The sequence below is a fragment of the Piliocolobus tephrosceles genome, chromosome 2 (genome assembly GCF_002776525.5).
Source record: "Piliocolobus tephrosceles isolate RC106 chromosome 2, ASM277652v3, whole genome shotgun sequence".
NCBI lineage: Eukaryota > Metazoa > Chordata > Mammalia > Primates > Cercopithecidae > Piliocolobus > Piliocolobus tephrosceles.
Window position 1 is genome coordinate 54,216,895 of NC_045435.1, and position 8,645 is coordinate 54,225,539.

The window sequence follows — 8,645 nt, forward strand, 5'->3', positions numbered from 1 at the left end:
ACTCTGTGCACAATGTGCCTGTGAATCACCTTCAGACTCAATGCCTTGCTACATAAATGCACAAGTTGAATTACCGTATGCCATGATGGCCCCTGCTCCTTCCTGCAAGTTGTGGAGCTATGAGAATATAAGCCTAAAGCTGTGCCAGGGACTTCCACAAGAACAGGGAGATATTTGAACCCCAAAGTAAGAGAGACAAATACATAGAGATAGAGATAGAGATAGAGATGAATAAAGAACGAGAGAGAGAGATTGAGGCTTAATTAAAACATTTGCATTCCTGGATCCAAGCATGCTTGAAGAATTGCCTCTGGACTTTTAAAATTATATAGCACTTTCTTTCTGTTTGAAGCCAAAAGAATCCTCTTCTAATTCACCTGTTCTAATACACAAGACCAAAAAGGTGAAATAGCTGAACAGATACTCTGCAAAGGCAGCATCAACTCATTTGAAAGAAGATATAAATAAAGTAATAGAGAGGCATACTTAGGAACACACATACTATGATCCTAGTGTTTAAGCATTAGCACCTCAGGCTGTCTTTGACAGACCACTATATCCTTATTTCATTTTTAAGTTCAGGCTATTTATTACAAACTTATTGACAAAAATATTTGGAGAGTTGGAGTAACAAGTAATGTCACTTGATTTTTCACCTGCACATCTCGGTTCATGCTCTGTGCTTCCATTTTCATTTCCCATCCAATGATTGCTCAATAAATATTTCTTGGCTGACTGTTGAATGCTGCCTTATTCTGCATTTTCTCTTTGCTCTGCTCCTTCTCCCCAAACATCTGGCAGCAATCATTATCTTTCCTTTATTGCTGTCATCTGTGTGCATGTCATATTTCCCTTGCCAAGTTGTAAGATCCTTGAGGGTAAGGGCTGGGTATTATTTATCTTTTTATCCAGGACCATGTTTCAAATGATGTTTTGTGCCTAAGAAGCACTCATGTGTTGAACGATTCAGAACTGGTTTTGCCATTCTCCACTGCCTTTATTTGACAGTGACCAAAACTTAAAGTGGGCAGAGCAGGAATGCTGACAGATAAATCATTTTCCTCTCAGTGGCTATAGACAGTTTCTAGAACTTAAAAGATAATTAGTAAATTTTGAAGTAATTTTGTTTTTAAAAAATGTGCAGGACTAAAATATTCTAACCTTAAAGAACTTAACTCTCAGATAAAGCTTTGATTGGTTCTTCCTGAGTCAAATGCTCATTTAGAAATTAATAATTGTGGGCCAGGCGTGGTGGCTCAAGCCTGTAATCCCAGCAGTTTGGGAGGCCGAGACGGGCAGATCACGAGGTCAGGAGATCCAGACCATCCTGGTGAAAACGGTGAAATCCCGTGTCTACTAAAAAAAAATACAAAAAACTAGCCTGGAGAGGTGGCGGGCGCCTGTAGTCCCAGCTACTCGGGAGGCTGAGGCAGGAGAATGGCATAAACCCAGGAGGCGGAGTTTGCAGTGAGCTGAGATCCGGCCACTGCACTCCAGCCTGGGCGACAGAGCGAGACTCCGTCTCAAAAAAAAAAAAAAAAAAAGAAAAGAAATTAATAATTGTGTCCATGCCCATAGGCTGGTTAGAGGAGCTCAGAAGCATAGACCTATTTTTCTAGCCAGGCACCAGCACCACTTAAACTACATGGAAAGAGAAGTCCGCTACCAGAGAAACTAGTAAGTGATGCTGAGCTTGCAAAATCACTACATATCTAGTACATATGATTTATAATTCATCTTTATACCTTTAACCATGGCAAAGGATCTGGCACTTGATAATGAACACGATATTTGTTTTGTTTGGTTTTCTGAGATTATATGGACAGAAAATCTCTGTGTAAGGCAGGTTTATGTAAAACTGGGCCAGTGTTCTAATGTCTGATTTAATTGGAGGAGAACTAGTTTTAGGTACAAAGATTGTAAGCTGTATTCACAGGCTTGGTTCTATTTAGTAATCAATCTGTCCTCACTGAGGGGTTAATGAAAAGTAACTAACTAAACGTAAGGTCTTAGTCTTACTTTATATTCGTTTGTTTTCTTGAACATCTTCATTTTACTTATTTTATTTGTTGTTCTGCTGCCAGAAGGTGTTCTACTCTTCAATGTCTTCTGCAGGAAATAATGTTTGCACTTCCAGTTCCCACTACATTTATTTAAATCCAGTTTGTAATCTACAAGTGTGTCTTCCTTAACCACTGCTACTTCTGCTATTCACTCCACAGAGTTTGCAATGGGTGGATTGAAATTGATCCCTACTGGTAATCCTATCTTCCTTTCTAGTAGTTCATTTAGGAATTCAAGGCAGTGACACCTAGGAAAAGGTTTGATGGGGGTTTCTGAAAGCATTTCTTGTGTCTGGCATGATTGTGTGCAGATATGAGACCCAGGATTATTGTAATTCTTTCACTAGCTGCCTGAAGATGAGTTCAATACACAGAGTCCCGGCACCACTAGATCAAATTATCCCCAATGCTTCCCCTTTTGATTTCCAGTTATATAAGCCAAGAAATCTGCTCATTGCATAGCAAAGTATTAGTTGCATTTTCTGTTACTTGCAGCCAAATGCATGCTAAGTGTTACTAACAGTATTTGTATTATTATTAATAAATAGTATATGAATACATTTATATTAATGTTGTACATTTTATATGAATAATGAATATTACCAAGCTTATATTTTTCACATGTTTACTAGGTACCAGGCACAATATATATCAATTCTCAAGATAACCTCATTTGATATATATCATCATTATTATTGTTATTTCATAGATCTGAAAATGGAGGCCCAGGAAAGTAAAAAGTATAGTTTAATCAATATGCTGCCATTTGTTACTGCTTCTTTAGTTTATCTTCCTTACCATCTTATTGCCTTGAAGCTTACATATATTAAGTCCAGACTCCAGATGCTCTATGAGCGCTCTGTCTCATCAATTGCACTCAATTCAGAAAGACCTTACTTGTTACATCCCTCAGATCTCATTGGCCTTTGGATGCAGTGTCTGGGAAGCCACAAGGAGAGTCTCACCTAAGGACCAAAGGAAACCTCACTCCCCAGTTTTCTTTCTTCTCAGGTCTCAATGTTTCCACTCATTCTCTCAGCACACAGGGAGGACTGTTTTGTCCTGCCCTTTGGGTAGGTATATGAAACAACAGCTTTGGGGCAAGTCTCTCATACAGTAAGTGATTATCCAGGTACAAATCTCTCTCCATCATATTTTGTACTACAATTTAAAAAAACCAATTGTTCCTTATAGAGCTGTGACTCAGAGAACAAAATGGCTTTGACTTAATAGGCAAAAACTGTTCTGTGCTTTAAAATTGCTGGACAAGGCTTGTCTAGAAGGTCTTGTACCTCGCCATACCCCTATAATTCTTTCAATCTTCCTACAGTGCCCCTTAGGTGTGTAGAGCATGAATGTCCCTTCCCTCCTTTTGGTAACATCATCAGCCATTCCTTTGGGAAAGCACCCTTCTCCTTTTCTAGGAGTTGAGATGGATCCTAATGCTCCATCTACCCAAATTCAGATATGGGCACACGTCTAGGGTTGGCTGAACTGAGCTCTTTCTTCCCCTGGTGGAGCTGATGAGTCCAAAGATAGGTATAGAACTTGAAATGTTACGTATGAATACTGGAAGTCAGATGTACTTCTCCTAGCTAAATATATATGAAGACAGAGACCTAGTGCTTCTAGCAAGTGTTGTTTCCACAACATGAAGAAAGGCTGTCTGAGAATAAAATCAACCTACACAGCGAGGCACAGTGGCTCACGCCTGTAATCCAAGCACTTTGGGAGACTGAGTCGGGTGGATCACTTAAGGTCAAGAGTTCGAGACCAGCCTGGCCAATATGGTGAAACCTCATCTCTACTAAAAATACAATAATTAGCTGGGTGTCGTGGCACATGCCTGTAATCCCAGCTACTTCGGAGACTGAGGCAGGAGAATCGTTTGAACCAGGGAGGCAGAGGTTGCAATGAGCCAAGATTGTGCCACTGCACTCCAGCCTGGGCAATGCAGTGAGACTCCATCTCAAAAAAAATAAAAATAAAAATAAACCAACCCACACAAGGAAGCAAATCCACAATATGAAAAGAAAAGTAGAGCTCTGACAAAGTCTCCCAAGACAGTGGATCTAGTAATGTCTCTAACTGTACTTGACTTCAAACATTTCCTTTTGTCACCCAATATATTTTATGCTTTGCTCAAGCTAGTTTGACTCCAGTCTCTCAAAATTGAGAGTACTAATTTAGATGGTTACTGTTTCAAGATAAGCAGCTATTAATTCATAGCTATTGATTCTTATACTCCTCTGAGAATGAGCTATGGAAAGTTTAGAACTCTATGACATAAGAGCATAGTAGCCCTGGAGTCAGTTCTTGATTTGACTCCAGACCTTAAGGATATACTATCAAACTCCACATTACACTGGTTTTAAATGACCAGTTGAGTGGGAAGTAAAATTAAAACTTAAAAAGGATTGAGTATAACTGATGGCCTTTTAAATTGTCTTAAAAATACAATTTATGTTCATCTCATGATAAGAAATGTAGCAATACTACAAAACAATACAAAATTAGCCAGATGTAGTGGCATGTATCTTTAGTCCCAGCTACTCGAGATGCTGAAGTAGGAGGATGGCTTGAGCCCTGGAGGCAGAGGTTGCAGTGAGTCATGATTGTGCCACTACACTCTGACCTGGGACAAAGAGCCAGACCCTGCCAAAAGAAAAGAAGAGGAGAGGAGAGGAGGGGAGGGGAGGAGAGGGGAGGGGAGGGGAGGAGAGGAGGAGAGGGGCAGCAATAGTGTAGATTTTTATATGTGTGTATTAGATATGTAGGATATGATATTTTGCCTATTTAAGGCTGGTAGTAATTGTAAAGTAGTACAGAATCAAACCACATAGCCCTTGCATTCTAAAGACCTGCTTGTCTATGGGAAATGGAGGCATTTGAATATGCTGGTTGAACCTCATGTATTTCTTGAATCAACTCTGACTAATGTGTGAGGCTTATTCTGTTTATTGAAGACCTACTCTGTATTAGGTACTGAACTGGGCAGTTTATATGCAATGCATCATTTAATCTCTGCAATGAATCTATGAAAGTATTTGCTATTATTGATATTATCCTAATTTAAACAGAAATACTGATAGTAAATAACACTTTTCTGGTACTTTCATTGATCCAGGTACTGTTCCAATGATGTACACATACTGATATATTTAATCCTCATAGTAAATTAGGGATTTATTTAATTCCTCAAATACATAAGGTAAGTACTTTTATAATTACCTCTATTTTTCAGATAAAGAAATTGAGCTGCAAAGTTACTAAAAATTTTGCCAATCTCATAAATATAATAAGTGCCAGAGCTCAGATTTGAACCCAGAAAATCTATCTCCAAGGTCTGTGTTTCAGTCACTATGTTTCCTAGCTTGTGAATACGGAAGCAGAGCACACTTGTGTCTGTGTTCCCCAGACATGCTTTTACTACTGTACTCTATTGCTTATCTGTTTATTAGTAGATACTGATTTATATCAGCAGGGGGTTCCTGAATTTTTACTCTTCGGGAAGACACCTTCAGGACATGTCTAGTGAACCACTGGCACCCACTTGTTCAACTGCTAGTTTTTTTTTTTTCCTCTTCCCACCATCATATGCATGGTCCATATAAGAGGCAGAGAATGTCTGTTCTCTATCTGTCTTCTAGGCCTGCATATGGCTATGAATACCTCTACTGTATCTTAAGGTCCTGGACAAGCTTCTTTGCTTTGTTAGGACCCTCTCTCTGTGTGACGTCCTGCTGCAGCTTATTGAGATGCTACTGTCAACCAGCCCTAAAACCCTGAAACTGCCAAGTTCAAAGCCTACCTGAAACAAGCTCAAGTTCAGTGCCTTGCTTGAAGTGAGTTGATGGTGTGTTTTCCTTTCCGGCTATTACTTGATTCAATAAATATTACCTGAGTACAATAACACTGTTTTCACAATACCAAAACTTGGCCATCCAAATAAGTTTTGTGTCTTTCAGTGTAGTCAACTTAGATATTATAGATCTATTTCTAAAATGTCCAAAATATTGGGTGACTCCCTCTGGGAAATGTCTTAATATGTTTTAATATGTCTTATGAGAACATCTACTATATTGTTTAATATTCACCTCATTTAAGAGTCAAACAATATCTCTGTAGTTATTCATATATGTTCCTTACAAGTATTGATTCTTTGTGATTTTGGCCCATTTCTCATTATCCTTTCTACATAGAAATTGTGTAAGACAAGTTGATGCTAGTATCTTAGCCATACCAGTTCTTTATTTTACAACTTTGATTGTTCAGTCCCTCAGATCCCCCCCATACACAAAAAAAGAAAAAAAAAAAAGCAAACAGGTACTTATAAACCATAAAAATTGGGATCTAGCCTCATTTCTGTGGGAGATGGTAGAAGGTAAGCTCTTGTGCACATTCATTCAGCCAATCAATCTCGATTGAGAACTTTTGCTTCCTCATGATGAACTAATTGGTCCCAGACTTTCCCTCTCACTTACTCCCAATCATTAGAAAATCAGACAGAACATATGAAAGAACTTGTTTAAGCCATTGGGTAATTAGCAGCTCCAGACCATGATTCCCAAAGAAGGGGAACAAATTAGGAGAGCTCTATGAATGTCATGACTTTCTGCTTCATGCCACTATTCAGACCCAAGCTGACCATGACAGACTGATACATTTGAGGAGATAGAGATCAGAGTTCAGAGACTTTAAGGAGGCTATCACCTGCATCTTGATGAAGGCTACACACACAAGATGAAGGCTACACACAAAAAGAGGACCAGAAACCTGTATGAGGTTCCCTTGAAGTTTATCTGAACACTAAACTGTGAAAACATAGGATGAGGATGTGGGACACCAGGAAAACAACTTTTTGGGAACTGCATCAGATCTCATGCATTGCCAGGAGACATTTGTGCTCTGACCCTTGTTGACCAGGAGACATTTGCAGAGCCCTTGTTGAACCCTCAGAGCATTTAGCAGAGACTCTAGAAAGATTACACTTTAATAGTAGGGCTAAACAGCCACCCTAAAACATCTTAGAAACAAGTCTGGAAAGCTTCACGCTGATCTGCAAGTAACTTAAGCCTGTTAAAACAAAATATAACAATTTTTAAAGGTAGACAGTGTAATACTGACACTTAACCCTGTTACATTTACATTGGGCAGAATCCAGTGAAAATTATAAGGCATGTAAAATGCAGGAGAAGAAGAAAAACAAATTTTGGAATTATATATTTTTGAATCAGCAGACAAATACAATAAAACAGCAAGGCAGACAGAATACTAAAATTAACCCCAATGGTTCCGTTATATTACATGATGATAGGGCTTGTACAGACATAATTAAGGTTATTAATCAGTTGATTTAGATAGAGAGATTATCCAGATGAGCCTAACCTAATCACATGAATCCTTTAAATGTAGAGGCTTTTCTTTGGTTGGTTGCAAAAGAGGAAGTCAGAGAAATTCAAAGCGTGAGAGAGATTTCACTCTGTAGTTCAGCCTACAGAATGGTAAGATAAATGACTATTGTTTTAAGCCACTAAAACTAATATAAACAGCTAATGTAAATATTCTCAAGAATTTGAGGAAAACATGAGCATAATGAGGAGAAAAGTGGAAAACATAAAAAAGAACCAATTGGAATGTCTAGAGCTGAAAAATACAATATAGGAAATAAAATATCTGAAATTCATTGCCTATATGTAACAACAGTTGCACATTGCAAAAGAAAACATCAAAGAACTTGAAGACACGTGGAACACTGATCAAAATCGACTTCATAGTATTCCATAAAATATGTCTGAATACATTAAAATATATTGAACTCATTTTGACAATGAGGACATTAAACTAAAAATAACAAAATGTCTGAAAATCACCTTGCATTTATACATCAAACAGTACACTTTCAAATAACCTACAGTTTAAACAAAAACTTTATTTATTAAAAAATACTAGAAAATATTTTAAATGACTGACAACAAAAGCAACCTGTTGAAATTTGTAGTGTGTAGCCTAATATAGGTCTTTGGAAGATATTGAAAGCTTAAATCCTTATATTAGAAAAACAAATTTAAATTTGATGATCTAACCTGTGCATTAAGAACTAGAAAAATATAATGAATTTAACCCAAAGTAGAAAAAATAAATAATAAAAAGCATAACTCAATAAGAGAAAACATGTAAAAATAGAGAAAAAAATCAATAATACCAAAGCTGTTATTTGAAAAGACTAGTAAAAGTGACAATGTTAAGAAAAGAGAGAAGAGAGAAATGACTGATATAAAATGAGTGAACATCACTCTAGACCCTATACTCACTAAAAACATAAGAAGGCGGGTGTGGTGGCTCATGCCTGTAATCTCAGTGCTTTGCTGGGGCCGAGGAGAGCAGATCAAATGAGGCCAGGAGTTCGAGACCAGCCTGGGCAACACGGAAAAACCCTGTCTCTACTAAAAATACGAAAATTGGCCAGGCATAGTGGTGCATGCCTGCAGTTCTGACTATTTGGTGGGCTGAGGCGGGAGGTTCACTTGAACCTGGGAGGTAGAGGTTGCAGTGAGCCGAGATTACACCACCACACACCAG